This window comes from Meles meles, chromosome 5 (assembly GCF_922984935.1).
Source record: "Meles meles chromosome 5, mMelMel3.1 paternal haplotype, whole genome shotgun sequence".
NCBI classification, from domain to species: Eukaryota; Metazoa; Chordata; class Mammalia; order Carnivora; family Mustelidae; genus Meles; species Meles meles.
The window spans coordinates 54978336-54997458 of record NC_060070.1 but is presented as its reverse complement, the minus strand read 5'-3'; the positions used below and the strand labels follow the sequence as shown (position 1 = coordinate 54997458).

Here is a 19123-nt window from a genome sequence, read left to right as displayed (position 1 = left end):
TAGACAGAGAGAAACACAGCAAGAGAGGGAATACAAGCAGGGGGAGTGAGAGAGGGAGAAGCAGGCTTCCCGCCACGCAGGGAGCCTGATATGGGGCTTGATCCCATGACGCTGGGATCATGACCTGAGCCGAAGGCAGAGGCTTAACCCACTGAGCCACCCAGGTGCCCCAAACTTTGTATCTTTTTTTTTTTTTAGATTTTATTTATTTATTTGACAGAGATCACAAGTCAACAGAAAGGTAGGCAGAGAGAGAGAGAAAGGGGAAGCCAAATGCTTTATTTTTAAAAATTACACTTATGGATGTTAATTATACATATACATAAACAACTATTTGTAGTAGGCCTGAAAAACGATGAAGTCCTGAAACAGACCATCAGAGGCAGTTTCCTGGTGACTCAAAAATCAGTACTTCTGTGGTACAGTTCTTAGTTATGACTGATCCAATTCTACTTAACAAGAAGACCACATTTCTCCATTTTTATTTTTTTTTTTAAGATTTTATTTATTTATTTGACAGAGAGAAATCGCAAGTAGGCAGAGAGGCAGGCAGAGAGAGAGGAGGAAGCAGGCTCCCTGCCAAGCAGAGAGCCCGACGCGGGACTCGATCCCAGGACCCTGAGATCATGACCTGGGCCAAAGGCAGAGGCTTAACCCACTGAGCCACCCAGGCGCCCCAACATTTCTCCATTTTTAAAAACAAAAATGAACTCTGTCATTGTGTTGCTGAAAATCACACATATTCTGTCTACAACATAACCCAATCTACTGATAATTACTTCATAAATGAAATTAAGATGGACACATCTTATGCTTTTATGAAGAAAGCTGGCCCCTAATGATGAGCAGTTTTTCCCGAAGCCTTCCAAAAATATTAATAGCTTACTAATGAAATAGTTTACATTTCACATTTAGCTCACCAGTCTAAAATTTACAGAATTCCCCTTCTTGCCCTTCCTGAAAGTGAAAATATTTTCCATTTCCTGTTCTGCAACCTATCATTTTTTCTGCAATCAAGGATTAACATCAGTGGTTATCCAATGTCATATTTAGTTCTCTCAATATCTGAGTTACATTTCATTCATTGTATCTAAGCATTTCATTAATATATCACTTATTTTGGGTTTCAATTCCAAGTTTAGTATCATCTCACTATTATTATTTTACCATTTCCAAAATCATTCTCCTTGATAGAGAATAACAAATAACAAATAAGCATAAAAAATAACAAAAATAATAAAATAACAACAAAAAATAACAAAATAATCATAATTTGCTTTTCTCTGTCAATATACAACATTTGCTCCCATCCCTAACACAGAGCCTGGTAAACAGTAAGCTGTGCAAAAATATCTGCTGAACTAATAAATGCAAGTGTTTTATCCCTCCTTTTTACCCTTAAAAAACTATAATCTTAGTTTTTTCTAATTATACAAAAATGTATCCTCATTGAAAAACTTTTATATTATATAATATAAAGTAGAAGTCCCTCATAATTCACCTCCCTCAACAGTAAGAATCATTATAATAGGCTGAATGATGGCATCCTGAAACATATCTACTTCCTAATCCTTAGAATCTGTAAATGTTATCTTATTTGGAAATAGGGACTTTGCAGATGTCATTAAGGATTTTGAGATGGAGAGAGTATCATGGATTATTCAGGTAAGCAGTACACAGAATTGTAAGTGTTCTTCTGAGAAGAAGGGTGAGGGAGATCAGATACACACAGAAGCGGAAGAGGTAATGTGTCTGAGGGGACAGAGAGTGGAGTGTCGTCAGAAGCCAAGGAAAGCTGGCAGCCAAAATGGCAAGGAATGGATTTTCTCTTAGAGCTTCCTGGAGGAAGAGTGGCCTTGTCAACACCTTGATTTTGGGTGAGTGATACTGAATTTGGATTTCTGGCCTCCAGAACTGTAAGAGAATAAATGTATGCTTTTTAAGACCTCATTTGTAGTGATTTGCCAGGTAAGCCACAAGAAACTAATACAATCACTATCTATATGGCATATTTGAGACATTTTTCCAAAGAAGATATACAAATGGACAACAGATATATGAAAAAATGCTCAATATCACTAATCATCAGGGAAATGCAAACCAAAACCACAATGAGCTATCACCTTATACCTGTCAGAATGGCTACAATCAAAAAACAAGAAATAACAAGTGTTGATGAGGATGTGGGAAAAAGGAATCTTTGTATACTGTTGGTGGAAATGTAAATTGGTGAAACCACAGTAGAAAATAGTATGGATGTTCCTCAGAAAACAAAAAACAGAAATACCATACAACCCAGTAGTTCCATTACTGAATATTTACCCAACAAAAAAAGAACCCTAATTTAAAAAGATATATATGTATCCCAATGTTTACTGCAGCATTAGTTATCATAGCCAAGATATGGAAGCAACCTAGGTGTCCAAGGACAGATGAATGGGTAAGGATGATGTGTTGTTTATAGATACAATGTTAATATTACTCAGCCATAAGAAAGAATGAGATGGGGGCACCTGGGTGGCTCAGTGGGGTAAGGGTCTGCCTTTGGCTCAGGTTATGATTCCAGGATCCTGGGATCAAGCCCCATGTTGGGCTCCTTGCTCAGTGGGGAACCTGTTTCTCCCTCTTCTCCCTGCTCATGCTCTCTCTCTCTCTCTCTCTCGCTCTGTATCTCTCAAACAAATAAAATCTTTAAAAAAAAAAAAAAATGAGACATCGCCATTTGTGACAACATGAACAGAACTGAAGGGTATTATGCTAAGTAAAATAAGTCAGACAAAGACAAATACCATATGATTTCACTTATACGTGGAATCTAAAAAGTAAGTGAACAAACAAAACCCAAAAACCCACAGACACAGAGAAGACACTGATGGTTCTCAGAGCGGTGGGGACAGGGAATGGGCAAAATGGGTGAAGGAGAATGGTAAGTACAGGCCTCCAGTTATAAGATGTGTAAGCCACTAAATTGAAACGTACAGCATAGAGAATACAGTCAGTGGTATTGTAACGGCATTATACGGTGACAGATGGTAGCAACATTGTGGTAAGCAAAACATAACACAGAGATGTCCGAGTAGTATACTTGCAACTCATATAACACTATGAATCAACTCTACTTCAATTACGGTAATTTTTTAAATACTGCATATTCTAACATAATATTACTATCAATCAAAATTGATTGATCAAAAAGGGGCACCTGGGTGGCTCAGTCTGTTAATCTGACTCAGGTAATGATCTCAGGGTCCTGGGATCAAGCCCTGTGTAGGGCTCCCTGCTCCGTGGGGAGTCTGCTTTTCCTTCTCCTTCTGCCCCTCCCTCCCAATTGTGCTCTCTCTCAAATTAATAATTTTTTTTTTAAAAAACCAAAATGGAATCACAAAATATGACCTTTTACATAATACATGAATTTATAAGAAGAGAATGCTGTGTTACCCAAACTTATCTGACCAAAGAACTTTCCTACCTCTGAGAATTTCATGAGATCCATTTCTATGGAATACATTTTAGCAAATGCTGAACCAGAGGCACCTGAGTGGCTCAGTTAGTTAAGTGTCTGCCTTTGGCTCAGGTCTGGGATGGAGCCCCACATAGGGCTCCCTGCTCAGCGGGGAGTTTGCTTCTCCCTCTCCCCCTGCTCCTTCCCCTGCTCATTCTCTCTTACTTGCTCATTCTCTCAAATAAATCAAATGAAGAAAAGAAAATGCTGGGCCAGTCATCCTAATCCTATATCCTGTAACTCTGTACTTGAATAATATAATTTCTAATACTGTTAACATCTGAGGCTACAATGGTCCAGAAATGACTGCGTTCTGGTATATATGTAATAATGTGTTTTAAGTTAAAATAAATGAAAAATTAGTTTATTCTTAGCTTTTTCATCTACATGTTGGAACACTTATGAATAAAATATGATGTCTGGATTTTATTTTAAAATATGGTGTCTGGAATTTCATTTATTTATTAAATAAAATTTGGTTTTGCAGAGAAGTGGATGGAGACATAGATGAGACCAAAGCAGCTGATGACTGTTGTAGCTGGGTGATGGGCACATGAAAGTTCATCATCCTATTCCCCTTACTTTTGTATGGGCTTGAAATTTTCTAAAACACAAAAGTTAACAACGAAAAAAGAAAAGAAATGACTACAGTGCTCTGGATCTTGAAATGGTTCTGCTGCATATTATTCTTATTCAAATACAAAACACACAAGGAACACAAAGGGTTTCTTAATTTAAAGGAACAATTAGGGGCACCTGGGTGGCTCAGTGGGTTAAAGCCTCTGCTTTCGGCTCAGGTCATGATCCCAGGGTTCTGGGATCGAGCCCCGCATCGGGCTCTCTGCTCTGCGGAGAGCCTGCTTCCTCCTCTCTCTCTGACTGTCTCCCTGCCTACCTGTGATTTCTGTCTGTCAAATAAATAAATAAAATCTTTAAAAAAAAAAAAAAAGGAACAATTAATTCTACACAACAACATCATTTCAACATTAGCTTTTCAGGGGAAATAACAGAGATGTAACTTTTTTTTTTTTAAGATTTTATTTATTTATTTTAGGGAGGGAGAGGGAGCAAAAGCAGGAAGGACAGAGGGAGAAGGAGAATCTCACAAAGACTCCATCCTGAACACAGAGCCTGTGAGACTCAATCTCATAACCCTGAGATCATGACCTGAGCTGAAACCAAGAGTTGGACTCTCATCCGACTGTGCCGCCCAGGTACCCTGAATCATTAGGTTTAAAAGTTTGTTTCAAAAGATAATCCATACCATCAGATTTCAATAATGATGGAATAGAGAAGTGTGACATATCTTTATCTAATTGGTCTTGATAAATCCTTGTGCCAGAAACTATATTTACATACTGCCCTCTATTTCCTAAGTTAGATCCTGCCAAAGCTCTACGAACTGATGTAATGTGTCAATTCTAGTTGAGGCAGTTAGAAGCCAGTGCTTCTCCATCTCTCCTCCTGCTTCAATGACAATGCTGGTCACATTTTGAGATGGTAGCTTCACAATATGGAGGGAATATGGGCTCCTAAGCCACTGAATGGTTTACTACTGAACCCCACTGGACTTTGTGTAAAGAAGAAAGAAATCTCTATTGTGTTATACCACTGATATTTTGCAATGTTAACTACAAAACAGCCCAATATTATTGTGGAAATAGAGACCATCCAAGGGACACCTGGGTGGTTCTGTCAGTTAATGTCTGATTTAATCTCAGCTCAGGTCTTGATCTCGGGGTCATGAATTTGAGCCCTTGCAATGAGGCCTACTTAAAAAAAAAAAAACTTTTTAAATAAATACATACCACTGAAAATAAGCAGAATCTACTTATTAACAGCTTGCCACAGCAAGGGAGTCAGGCAGCTACCATCTCTTTGGCAGAGATTCAAAGGCAGGCAGGGGAATGAAAAAGCTTTAAATTGAATAAAAGGGAAGAGATCAGGTATGCTCTGCCACAATGAAGCTGGAGGCCAGCTAACTTGAAGCAGGGCATCCTATGTGATTGGTTGGGGGTATATTTGTCTTTCTCTGGTTAGTCCTGAGTCAGAAGTTGGCAGTTACTGACAAAGACCTGGCTGTTTGGGCCTATTGCTATTGAGGCTGTGGGTCACAGTTCTATTTTCATATATGATCTCGCCATTGTCTATCTGCCTATTTAGTCTCTCATTCTCCTAATATAGAAATTGGTACCTAGAGGGGCACCTGGGTGGCTCAGTGGGTTAAGCCTCTGCCTTCAGCTCAGGTCATGATCTCAGGGTCCTGGGGTCAAGCCCAGCATCGGGCTCTCTGCTCAGTGGAGAGCCTGCTTCCCGCTCCCCCTCTGCCTGCCTCTCTGCCTACTTGTGATCTCTCTCTCTGTCAAATAAATAAAATCTTAACAACAACAACAAAAAAAGATGAAGAAATTGGTATCTAGAAGTGATATGCTACTATAATAGATACCCTAATACAGTATAGATTTAGTAGTTAAGCAAAGAGCCTCAAGGAAAGTGATACTGGGGTTGGAAAAATGAAAAACCATGTTTTACAGTGGTTGAATATTTGATAAAGCTGTTGCCTATTATAACTTACAAGGTGACAAAGAGTCTACTGAATTTGTAGTTCTATAAAATAGAGTTTGAAAACGAGAATCTTAGAAGTGTATGTTGGCTGCTATTGGCTATTTGGCAAAGTATTATAAATAAATGATAAGGTCAGGAAAGAAGTAGCTGATTTGGAAACAGAAATAGGAAGGAATAGACAGAAATTTAAAATCCTGCAGGGTTGGAATGCAGCCTAATTCTAGACCCCAAACAGGAAGAGGTGGAATTAAAAGGCTCAGCACAGATGTCCACTAGCATCTCTCAGCTGACTAAAGTACCTCAGTGGTAAAACCCACTCTAAGGGGATAGCTGCGTCTCAAATAACCAACTGAGTATAGAAATGGGAGCTCTCAAATTTTTAGAAGAGGTTACTAACACATATGAAATATGGTTTTTGACCCATGGAATTGACTAGAACTAAACACATCAGAGGCTTACTAACGTTGAGGAAATAACTTTTTTTTTTTTCAAAAAACTACTCAAACTCTGATTTTTTAAAGAGGCCTTTGACTATTTATAATTTAAATCCCTGAGGCTCCCAACTTGCACGAACCATAATCTAGATGAGAAAGATTTGCACCTTCTAAAGAGGTACTATTCTCCCACACACTTCCCTATGTAGCCAAGGATGATAATGGAAAAAAAAACCCCAAAGAGGTTCTTTGAGGGAACAATGGTCAAGGGTCACAGAAAATGATGAATGAGGATGGAGTTCTTTCCATATAATTGGATTAAGGTCCAATTAAGGAAAATCCCCTACCTCCATAGCTGGTTGCTTTCAAGACCTGCCTATTGAGATTTAAAATTATTACGGATCAGCAATTACTGCTTTTCCTATTCTTCTCCTTTTCTAATAGTAGTGCTTATTAAGGCCCTGCCATTCTTGTTATACCCCTGTGTACGGTGTTTGAGTGAACGAGTGAGAGGGGATAGAGAGGAGGACAAAGAATGAGAACAAAGATAACTGAACAAGTCTCTGGACCAAAAGGAACCATATTTGGACCTGAAGAGGACATTACTGGACAGATGGGCCACAGGGCCTGTGAATCTAGCTATTGCTGCTTAGGGCCCAATAAACTATCAAAAGAACAATGTAGTACTATGACCATCTTTTGAAAATAAGTAGTGTTTTGATTGTAAGATACATGCTTTCCACATTCTAGTATTTCCGAAATTGAGTACATACACAAGTCAATATTTATTTATTTTTAAAGATTTTCTTTTCTCTTTTTCTTTTTAAAGCAGGCTCCATGCCTAGCATGGAGCCCAAAGCAGAGCTTGAACTCATGAAGCAAACTAAGATAAAGACCTGAGCTGAGATCAAGAGTCAGATGTTTAATGGACTGAGCCACCCAGGGAGCCCCTTAAGATTTTTATTTTACTTTTATGGGGCGCCTGGGTGGCTCAGTGGGTTGAGCCGCTGCCTTCGGCTCGGGTCATGATCTCAGGGTCCTGGGATCAAGTCCCACATTGGGCTCTCTGCTCAGCAGCGAGCCTGCTTCCCTCTCTCTCTCTGCCTGCCTCTCTGTCTACTTGTGATCTCTCTCTGTCAAATAAATAAATAAAATCTTTAAAAAAAAAAAAAAAGATTTTTATTTTACTTTTAAATATTTTTTTTTCAAAGATTTTATTTCTTGAGAGAGAAGAGAAAGAGAGAGCACCCTAGTGAACAGGGGGAGGGGAGAGAGAATCTGAGGCAGACTCTGCATTTAGTACAAAGCCCAACACAGGGCTCAGTGATCTCATGACTATGAGATCATGACCTGAGCCAAAACCAAGATTCGGTTGCTTAACCAACTGAACCACCCAAGGATCCAAAATTTTATTTATTTGTTTGTTTATTTTTACTGCAACAGAGCCATGATTATATTATTCTCTTTACATAAGCTAGAATCAATGCTATGGATTTTGCATGCATTCTTTCATTTAAAGTTTATTATTATTATTAACATGTAACATATTATTTGCTTCAGGGGTACAGGTCTGTGAATCATCAATCTTACATAATTCACAGCACTTACCATCGGACATACCCTCCCCAGTGTCCATAACCAAGCCACCCTATCCCTTCTCCCCCATCCCAGTAACCCTGTTTGTTTCCTGAGATAAAGAGTCTCTTACGGTTTGTCTCCCTCCCTGGTCCCATCTTGTCAAAATTTTGTTTATTTTTTTTTAAAAATACTTTATTTAACAGACAGAGAGAGAGGGAGATCACAAGTAGGCAGAGAGATAGGCAGAGAGAGAGGGGGAAGCAGGCTCCCCACTGAGCAGAGCGCCCGATGTGGGGCTCGATCCAGGACCCCGAGACCATGACCTGAGCTGAAGGCCCAACCCACTGAGCCACCCAGGTGCCCCCAAAATTTTATTTTTAAGTAATTTCTATACCCAACGTGGGGCTCAAACTTATAACCCCGAAATCAAGAGTTGCACACTCTACCAACCAAGCCAAGCAGGTGTCCCTTAAAGTCAATATTTAAAGAAATTTTGCCACCCCCCAAGCAGTTCTGGAACAGCAGACAGTGCACATAGCTAATTTGACCATAAATATAAGGTGAAATTCCCTTGTCATTTCAACTCCGGGTGTGTGTTTTTAAGTAGGCTCCACCCCAAGCATGGAGCCCAATGTGGGGTTTGAACTCATAACCCTGAGATGGAGACCTAAGCTGAGATAAAGATCTGATGCTTAACTGACTGAGCCACCCATGTGCCTCCAACTGTGTTATTTTCATTGGCAGCATCACATATGGTTGAATCTAGATCCTTGATTGTCAAAATGTCTTCAAAAAGATTCTACTATCATACAGCATTATGTACTCAGGAACTGTCATCCAATAGGCAATGCAATTAAAGGTATAAAGAACTGCCAAATTTAGGTGAGATCACACAATTTTCAGAGGTAGGAGAGATTCATGAAGTACATGCACATCAAAGTCGTTTGAGTTATCACCAAATGTTTAATTTCCAGCAATAACTCACTTAGCTAAGAAAAAAATAGTTTAAGCAAAGACAAGACAAAATCCAGTATTCTTCAATATACCTCAAAATCATATACTCAATTATAAAAAAAAAAAAGTGGCATGTCATCATGTTGTGTTAACTACCCCAAAGCCCAAAGAAATCCAGCCTTATTCACATTCAGAATTTCTTCTAAATGTGAATAAGGTTGAGATTCAAACTTTTTTGCCACCAAAAAAAAAAAAGAAAAAAGTATACAATTGACTGGATAAGTGTATGCTATTGAAGGTTAATAAAAAACTATGTTTAGGGGCACATGACTGGGTCAGTCAGTGGAGCACATGACTCTCAATCTCGGGATTTAAGTTTAAGCTCCACGATGGGTACAGAGATTACTTAATTTAAAAAATGTTTTAAGAAATATTATTGAGGGGCCTGGGTGGCTCAGGGATTAAGCATCTGCCTTTGGCTCAGGTCATGATTCCAGGGTCCTGAGATCGAGCCCGCATTGGATTCCCTACTCAGCGGGAGGCCTGCTTTTCCATTTCCAACTCCCCCTGCTTATGTTCCCTCTTTGTCAATTAAATGGATAAAAATCTTTGGAAAAAAATATGTATTGTTGAAAAAATTAACTATGGGGCATCTGGGTGCCTCAGCCAAATACTGTCTGCTTTCTTCTCTGGTCCTGATCCCAGTGTCTTGGGATTAAGCCCCACGTCAGGCTCCACATTCAGCAGGGAGCCTGCTTCTCCTTCTCCCCCTACCTCCGTCCCTTCCCCTGTTTATGCTCTCTTGCTCACTCGCTGTCTCAATAAATAAATAAAATCTTTTTTGAAAAAAGGAAAAAATTGACTATAAAAACAACTATGCTTCTTTTACTTTCCCTGAAATACTGTCACTAAACAGATGGTTTTAGACTTACTGTTCAGAATTTCTTGAAACTGAGAAAATATGACAATGCAATCTTATTTTTCTAAGTAACTCAATAATGAATTACATCATGTATATGTACCATAATTTAATCTATCCCCTACTCATGGGCATTTAAGTTGTTTCCAATTTTTGCTTTTATAATGTTTCAAACACTGGTAACTTTATTTATTTATTTTTTTAAAGATTTTATTTATTTATTTGACAGAGAGAGATCACAAGTAGGCAGAGAGGCAGGCAGAGAGAGTGAGAGGGAAGCAGGCTCCCTGCCAAGCAGAGAGCCCGATGCGGGACTCAATCCCAGGACCCTGAGATCATGACCTGAGCCGAAGGCAGCGGCTTAAACCACTGAGCCACCCAGGTGCCCTGGTAACTTTAATTGTATTGGTAATATCCTAGTTCTGAGGATGGGTGGTGAGTTCACAAATTTTTTTTTATTATTATGATCATAGCTTATATGTATATAACATATTCCTTGTAAATACTAAAATTAGTTCATTAAAAAATGTGACAATAAAAATTGTTGTCCACACATTGTTGAGCACTTCCCTTAAGATAAATTCCCAGGCACTGGGTAGCTTAGTTGGTTAAGTGTATGACTCTGGATCTCAGCTCAGGTCTCAATCTCAGGACTGTTCAAGACCCATGTTGGGCTCTATGCTGGGCATGGAGCCTACTTAAAAAATAAATAAATAAATAAAAATAAAAATAAATTCCCAGAACTGGAATTACCGCATCAAAGAGAATACACATAGGCATATCTAATTTTATTTGGCTTCTCTTTACTGTTTCAGATACCTTTTTTTTTTTTAAATAAACTGAAGGCCTGTGACAACCTTGCTTTGAACAACTCTACTGATGTCATTTTTTCCAGTAGTATTTGCACACTTCATGTCTCTGTGCCATATTTTGGTAATTCTTGAAGTATTTTAAAACTTTTCATTATTATTGTATTTGTTATCATGATCTGTGATTGGTGATACCTGATGTTATTACTGTAATTGACTTGGTACACCATGAACTACACCTATACAAGACTGCAAATTTGATAAATGTAGCTGTTCTGAATGCTCCACCAACCAGTTGTCCCCCAATCTCCTCAGATATCCCTAGTCCCTGAGATACAACAATACTGAAATTAGTAAGCCTATTAATAACCTTATAATGGCCTCTAAGTGTTCAAGTAAAAGGAAGATTTGCAGGTCTCTTACTTTAAATCAAAGCTAAAAACAATTAAGCTTATTGAAGAAGGCATGTCAAAAGCTGACAAGCCAAAAGGTAGGCCTCTTGTGCCAGTCAGCTAAGTTGTAAATGCAAAGGAAAAGATTTTTGTTTTATTTTGCCTTTTTTTAAAGATTTATGTATGTATGTATTTATTTAGTTTCAAAGATTTTATTTATTTGACACAGAGAGAGAGCTCACAAGGAGGTAGAGAGGCAGGCAGAGAGAGAGGGGGAAGCAGGCCCCTACCAAGCAGAGCCTGATGCGGGGCTAGATCTCAGGACCCTGAGATCATGACCTGAGCTGAAAGCAGAGGCTTGACCCACTGAGCCACCCAGGCACCCCTGTTTTATGAATTTATTTTAGAGAAAAAGAGTGAAAATGCAAGCAGAGGTAAGGGCAGAGGGAAAGAATCTTTCAGGCTGACTCCCCACTGATGAGGAGTTTGCGGTGGGGCTGGATCCCACGTCCTATGAGATCATGACCTGACCAAGAGTCAGACACCCAACTGAGCCACCCAGACAACCCAAGAAAAATTCTTTTTTTTTTAAGATTTTTTATTTATTAATTTGAGACAGAGAGATACAGAGAGAGAGCATGAGCAGGGGGAGAGGCAGAGGGAGATGGAGAAGCTGACTCCCCACTGAGCAGGGAGCCCAATGACGACGTGGGGCCCAATCCCAGGACCCTGGGTTCATGACTTGACTGAAGGCAGACACTTAACCATCTGAGCCACCCAGGTGCACCCCCAGGAAAAGTTCTTAAAGGAAATTAAAAGTGCTACTCCAACAGTGCCTGACTGACTCAGCTGGTAGAGCATGTGACTCTTGATCTCAGGGTTGTTAAGTTTGAGTCCTACGTTGGATATAGAGAGTACTTGAAAATAAAAAATCTTTAAAATAGGAAAATAATAAATAAAAGTGCTACTCCAATGAATGCATGAGGGATTAAAAAAGTGAAATGCCCTTACTGCTGATATGGAAAGTTTTGGTGGTTTGTGTAACAGATCAAACGAGCCACAACATTACCCTAAGCCAAAGCCGAATCCAGAGCACGGCCCTCCCTAACTCTCTCCAATTCTGTGAAAACAGAGAGGTAAAGACTGCAGAAGAAAAGTCTGAAGCTAGAAGAGGTAGGTTCTTGAGATTTAGAGAAAAAAGCCATTCCCAGGGGCGCCTGGGTGGCTCAGTGGGTTAAAGCCTCTGCCTTCGGCTCAGGTCATGATCCCAGGGTCCTGGGATCGAGCCCCGCATCGGGCTCTCTGCTTGGTGGGGAGCCTGCTTCCCCCTCTCTCTCTCTCTGCCTGCCTCTCTGCCTACTTGTGATCTCTCTCTGTCAAATAAATAAATAAAAATCTTAAAAAAAAAAAAAAGCCATTCGCATAACATAAAGTACAAGGTGAAGTAGCCAAGTACCAATTTAGAAGGTGCATCAAGTTATCTAGAAAATCCAGCAGAAAATCCAGCTAAGATAATTAAGAAAGGGGTTCACTAAATAACAGACTTTCAGTGTAGGTGAAACCGCCTCTATTGGAAGAAAATGCTATTTGGCCTTTCATTGGCACTGAGAAGTCAACGCCGGGCTTCAAAGCTTCAAAGGACAAGCCAACTCTCTTCTTAGAGGCTAATGCAGCTGGTAACTTTAAGATGAAGCCAATGTTATGTTCATTTACCATTCCAAAAATCCTAGGGCCCTTAACAGTTACACTAAATTTACTCTGCTTGTGCTTTATAAATGCAACAACAATGCCTGGATGACAGAACATCAGTTTACAACATAGTTTACTGAATACTTTAAGCCCATTGTTGAGATCTACTGCTCAGAAAAAAAGATTCCTTTCAAAATATTACTGTTCATTGACAATGTACCTGGTCACGCATGAGCTCTGATGGAGATGTACAATGAGATTTATGTTGTTTTCATGCCTGCTAACACAACATCTATTCTGCAGTCCATGTATTCCGAGGTTATTTCAACTGTCAAGTCTCATTATTTAAGAAATACATTTCATAAGGCTATAGGTGCCATACACAGTGATTCCTCTGATATATCTGGGTAAAGTAAGCCAAAAACCTTCTGGAATGATTCATCATTCTAGATGCCATTAAGAACATTCATAATTCATTGGAAGAGGTCAAAATAGCAACATTAAGAGGAGTGTGAAAAGAAGCTGATTCCAACCCTTATGGCTGATGTTGAGGGGTTCAAGACTTCAGTGGAGGACGTAACTACAGATGTGATGGAACCTCATAACAAAACTCTTATGAATGAGGGGTTGTTTCTTATGGATGAGCAAAGAAAGTAGTTTCTCAAGATGGAATCTACTGGGCGCCTGGGTGGCTCAGTGGTTTAAGCTGCTGCCTTCAGCTCAGGTCATGATCTCAGGGTTCTGGGATCGAGTCCCACATCGGGCTCTCTGCTCAGCGGGGAGCCTGCTTCCCTCTCACTCTCTGTCTGCCTCTCTGCCTACTTGTGATCTCTCTCTCTCTCAAATAAATAAATAAAAAATCTTAAAAAAAAAAGATGGAATCTACTGCTGGTGAAGATGCTGTGAAGATTGCTGAAGTGACAACAAAGGATTTAGAATATTATATAAACTTAAGGAGTTTCTTAACTTGGTTGAGAAAGCAGTGGCAAACTGAGTGGCTGGCTCCAATAAATACTGAAAGAAGTTCTACTGTGGTTAAAATGTTATCAAACAGCTTCGTGTGCTACAGAGAAATTGTTCATGAAAGGAATAGTTGAGGGATATAGCAAACGACACTGGTGTCTTATTTTAAGAAACTGCCACATCCCCCCTAAGCTTCAGCAACCACCACCCTGATCAGTCAGCAGCCATCAACGTGGAGGCAAGACCTTACACCAGCAAAAAAATTATGACTTGCTAAAAGCTCAGATGATGGTTAGCATTTTTTAGCAGTTAACATATTTTTAAATTAGGATGTATTTATTATCTTTTTAGACATAATGCTATTGCACTATCAGTAGACTACAGTATAGTGTAAACATGACTTTTACATGCACTGGGAAACCAAAAAATTCATTTGACTTGCTTTATTACAATATTTGTCTTATTGCAGTGGTCTGGAACTAAACCCGCAATATCTCCAAGATATGCTCATATCACTGACATCTGAATGGCTAAAATCAAGAACACAAGGAACAACAAATGTTGGTGAGGATGTGCAGCAAAAGAAACCCTCCTGCACTGTTGGTGGGAACGCAAATTGGCACAGCCACTGTGGAAAACAGTGTGGAAATTCCTCCAAATGTTAAAAATGGAACTACCCTTAGATCTAGTAACTGCACTACTGGGTATTTAACCCCAAAATACAGAAACACTAACCAAAATACAGAAACAACTAACCAAAATACAGAAACCCCTATGTTTATAGCAGCATCATTTATAATAGCCAAATTGGAAGCAGCCCAAGCATCCATCAACAGAAGAATGGATAAAGATGTAGTGCATACATATGCACTGGAATATTATACAGCCATAAAAAAGAATGAAATCTTGCCACTTTTCAGGACATGGATGGAGAAATAGACCCTTAATTATAGAGAACTGATGATTACCAGAGGGGAGGTGAGTGGGGGGATGGGTAAAATAGGTGAAAGGGATTAAGGAGTGCACTTGTGGTGATGAGCACTGGATGGTGTATGGAATTGTTGAATCACTATATTATACACCTGAAATATAACACTGTATGTTAACTTAATTGGAGTTTAAAATAAAATACAATTTTTGAAAAAGGAAAAAATAATAAAGAGCTATGTCAAAAAATAAATTCTGACACTTATTGTCAGATTGCCTTCTAGAAAGGTGTATGAATTTACAATTCCAACCAACAAGATATACTCAACACTGGCAATAACAAATCTTAGTAATCTCTGCTAATTGCAAATGTAAAGATTCAAATTAATAATAAATGAAGAGAAATTTTTTTTAAAGATTTTTCTATTCGACAGACAGAGCGATCATAAGTAGGCAGAGAGGCAGGCAGAGAGAGCGAGGGAAGCAGGCTCTCCACTGAGCAGAGAGCCTGATATGGAGCTTGATCCCAGGACCCTGAGATCATGACCTAAGCCAAAGGCAGAGGCTTAACCCACTGAGCCACCCAGGCGCCCCAATAAAGAGAGTTTTTAGGGGCACCTGGGTGGCTCAGTGGATTAAGCCGCTGCCTTCGGCTCAGGTCATGATCTCAGGGTCCTGGGATCGAGCCCCGCATCGGGCTCTCTGCTCCGCAGGGACCCTGCTTCCTCCTCTCTCTCTCTGCCTGCCTCTCTGCCTACTTGTGATCTCTCTGTGTCAAATAAATAAATAAAATCTTTAAAAAAAAAAAATAAAGAGAGTTTTTAAAAATGAATTCTTCAAAGCAAAATAGCTTACCAGGAACTCATGTTACATTGGTGTCAGATTAATCTTCCAAACAAATAGTTCTGATCATGTCACTTTCCTACTCTAGAACTCTCAATGACTCCTTTAAATTAGTGGTTAGAGAGCCTTGGAGTCAAACTGCAGGGTACAAATTCCAGTTCTACCACTAACTGGCTGTGTAATCTTAGCAAGCTGTGCCTCAGTTTCTGCATCTTCAAATGTGGGCAATAATGGTCTTATCTAATCAGGTTATTTTGAGCATTATGCTCAAAATACAGTTTAATACAGTTGACCCTTGAACAACACAGGGGTTAGGGTTGTTGAACCCTACACAGTTCAAAATCTGAGTATAACTTTTGCCTTCCCCAGAACTTAACTATTAAGAGCCTACTGTTGACCAGAAGACTTACTGTTAACACAGTTAACACATGTTAACACAGTTAACATGTACTTTGTATAAGTATTATACTCTGTATTCCTACAAAACATCTTTTTCTTAATTTATTTCAGTATTTCTAGGTTATCCAACTCATCTGTGAGGTTTTTTTTTTTTAATTTTATTTCTTTATTTGACACAGAGAGAGATCACAAGTAGGCAGAGAGGCTAGCTGGGGTGGCAGGGGCAGACTCCCTGCTGAGCAGAGAGCCTGATGTGGAACTTGATCCCAGGACCCTGAGATCATGACCTGAACCGAAGACAGCGGCTTAGAGCCTGATGTGGAACTTGATCCCAGGACCCTGAGATCATGACCTGAACCGAAGACAGCGGCTTAACCCACTGAGCCACCCAGGCGCCCCTCATCCGTGAGTTTTTTCAAATTGTTGCAAATCTCCAAAAAATTTTCCAATATATTTAAAGAAAAAATATCTGTGTATAAGTAGACCTGCACACTTCATATCTGTGTTGGTCAAGGGTCAATTGTGTATGTCAAATATTTAGAATACATGCCCAACTCAATAATGTCAGTCAGTTATCTTATCTCTTTCACTATCCTACCCAGCCTCTCCCCAGTGTACCTGATACTCAAATCAAGCCAAATTACTTGATATCAGCTTTTGTATCTGTGCTTTTCTGTCTTGTGCTTTTCTACCTTCATGTCCTTACTCATTCTGTTTCTTGGGAGAGCTCTTGCCGTATCTCGTCTTGTAGAAATTATACCCAACTTTTAAGGTGCCATTCACATGCCATCTTCACAAAGATTTCACTGACCTGCCTATTTGTTATCCTTCTCTGAATTGTAAAGGCACTTTGCATGGTCAAACAAAACCTATGTTTTTGCCCTACTCTTGTAGTTGTTTCATTTTTCCTACTAGATCACAGATTCAGAGAGAATAGGGTATCTTTTTTTTTTTTAAGATTTTTTTATTTTATTTTATTTATTTATTTGACAGAGAGAGCTCACAAGTAGGCAGAGAGGCAGGCGGTGGGGGGGTGAGCAGGCTCCCTGCTGAGCAGAGAGCCTGATGCGGGACTCGATCCCAGGACCCCGAGATCATGACCTGAGCCGAAGGCAGCAGCCCAACCTACTGAGCCACCCAGGCGCCCGAGAATAGGGTATCTTAAATATATATATCCCCCCATACACACTGCAGATGAAGAAATGGATTTGGAGAGATAAACTGGCCCAAGTTCACACAGCCAACTGGAGGTCACACTAGAAACAGAATCTGCACATCCTGAACTACCCCAGGGCTCTCCTCATCAGAACCTGCATCTTGAGTTTCCTAAAGGCAGGGATCATGACTCACTCATTCTTTTAGGGAACATTTAAATTGGTTAGACTGAGCAGACAAAATCTCCATTTCTTTGAAACTTCAGACCTTTACCAAATATGCAAATGTCAGCAAACCCAAACAATTTTTGTAGATATCTTATCCAACTTGGGGAAAAACCAGGTACCATTACTTAATAGGATTTCAAAGTGTTACCTTGGGTTGAATTAGGTTTATAAAAAAAGATGGCCTGTCTCAATGCTTTGACTAAGTCAGTTACGATAATAGCAACAGTAGTAGTATGTATTGTTTTTCAGCAGCATAGAGTCTCAGTTGTTTAGACAGCAATATTCAAGAATCTCTTGCTTACTGATGACATTTTCTTCACTTTGCTTTCTACAAAGTTGATCAAAAGTGAAAACTACCACTATATTTTATCTTGTGCTGAAAAATGACTGCTATTTCTACTTGATGAAAATGTTGTTCAATGACTAAATAACTTTGTGATCTACAAAAAAACCACTAATCTAAATGTAACATCTAGAATGAAAACTAAATAATCAGAGTTGGATCTATTCCAAGGCTCTAAGTTATACAAAGTAACAAGGACTAGCATTATAAACAAAACAACCTATAGAAGAAAACAGATATCATACCCCCCCCAAACCCTACAATTTTTTCATACCAAAAAAAAACCTGTAGAAGTATTTTTTTATTTGCTTTGGAAAGAGGCAAGGCATATTCAATAGGTATTCAGGCACAGAGATTGTGCCTTCCCCAGCCTGTGCCACGATTTAGTTTCTTGCAGCAGCAGCTGATCAGAGGAACACAATGCTACTTCTTTTACTGTTAAATCAATCAAATTCCTCCACTGCCTTAGCGTAGTTAGCTCATTTTACCTGCCTACAAACTTACTAAAGGAAAGAAATAACCTTACTTAAATCACAAATGTAGCTATCTTAGCAAAGAACATTCATTCCAATTATAATTTTCTACCTTTTCTTCCTCATGAAGGGAGTCTGATAAAGAATTTTAATTTAAAAAAAAAATAATCCATAAAGCCCTGACAAGCTTCATGATCCTGGGTGAACTGACACAACATTTGTGTGTAAGACTCTATTTACTTATTCTTCACTAGTTTTAGGAATAACTTCTAAACAACGATATATATATAATTTTTTTTAAGTCATAGTAACATATGGGGTGACAAACATTAAACTTTGTTCTCTTAGGAAATAACTTTCAATTGGAGAAGAGAATGGGGTTAAATCAAATCACTGGGGAGTCATTCTTCGCGATCCAAGTTTTGTTCTTAAGTTATAACAAGTAATATTCCTTTCCTTTTCTTTCCCTCATTTTATTTAGGTACACATTCCTACCGCATAAAAACCCTTCCGTCCCTGCTACCCTCCTAGCTTATGAACAGTAAGCTAACATTACAGTGGACTGGAAACAGAAATTCCCAGGCTTTCTTCAAGGTAAATCCAGGATCGAGTCTCTCTGGGATGCAAAGAACTGCAATTTTCTTTCAGAACCACCTTTCACTTTCCTTCCTTCCTAAACACTGACCCGTCCCTGTTCGGGATAGGGGTGAAAGCGGGACACTTCGTGCAAACACACTACCTAGCCAAACTCTCCCCAAGCCAACCTGCACTTCCAAGGCGGCGGTGGCTGCAGCTCTTCCTTCAGCCCCGGGCGCGGCCAACCCTCGCTACCCCAGGGCAGGGCTCAGCTCAGGTCCATGCAACCAGCCAAATCAGGCCCGCATCGGGCCGACTCGGCCCGGCCCGCCCGCCGGTCCACAGCAGCCTCTGGACCCCCGCCAGCGGTGCTGG

The 19123-nt window shown here is 39.6% G+C and overlaps 1 protein-coding gene across 2 annotated transcripts in view; it reads right to left on the bottom strand.

Annotated features, from left to right (window-relative positions):
• The window catches only part of LATS1 (large tumor suppressor kinase 1), a 53933-nt gene that overhangs the window by 34596 nt on the left and 214 nt on the right, over positions 1 to 19123 (bottom strand). Inside the window, exon 1 of one of the 2 annotated variants that reach the window (XM_046005893.1) lies at positions 18937 to 19058. The exons of the other annotated variant lie outside the window; for it this stretch is intronic. The gene's annotated coding sequence lies outside the window, so the exon portion shown is untranslated. Of the gene's footprint in view, positions 1 to 18936; positions 19059 to 19123 lie in introns of those variants that run through there. 2 annotated transcript variants of the gene reach the window in all.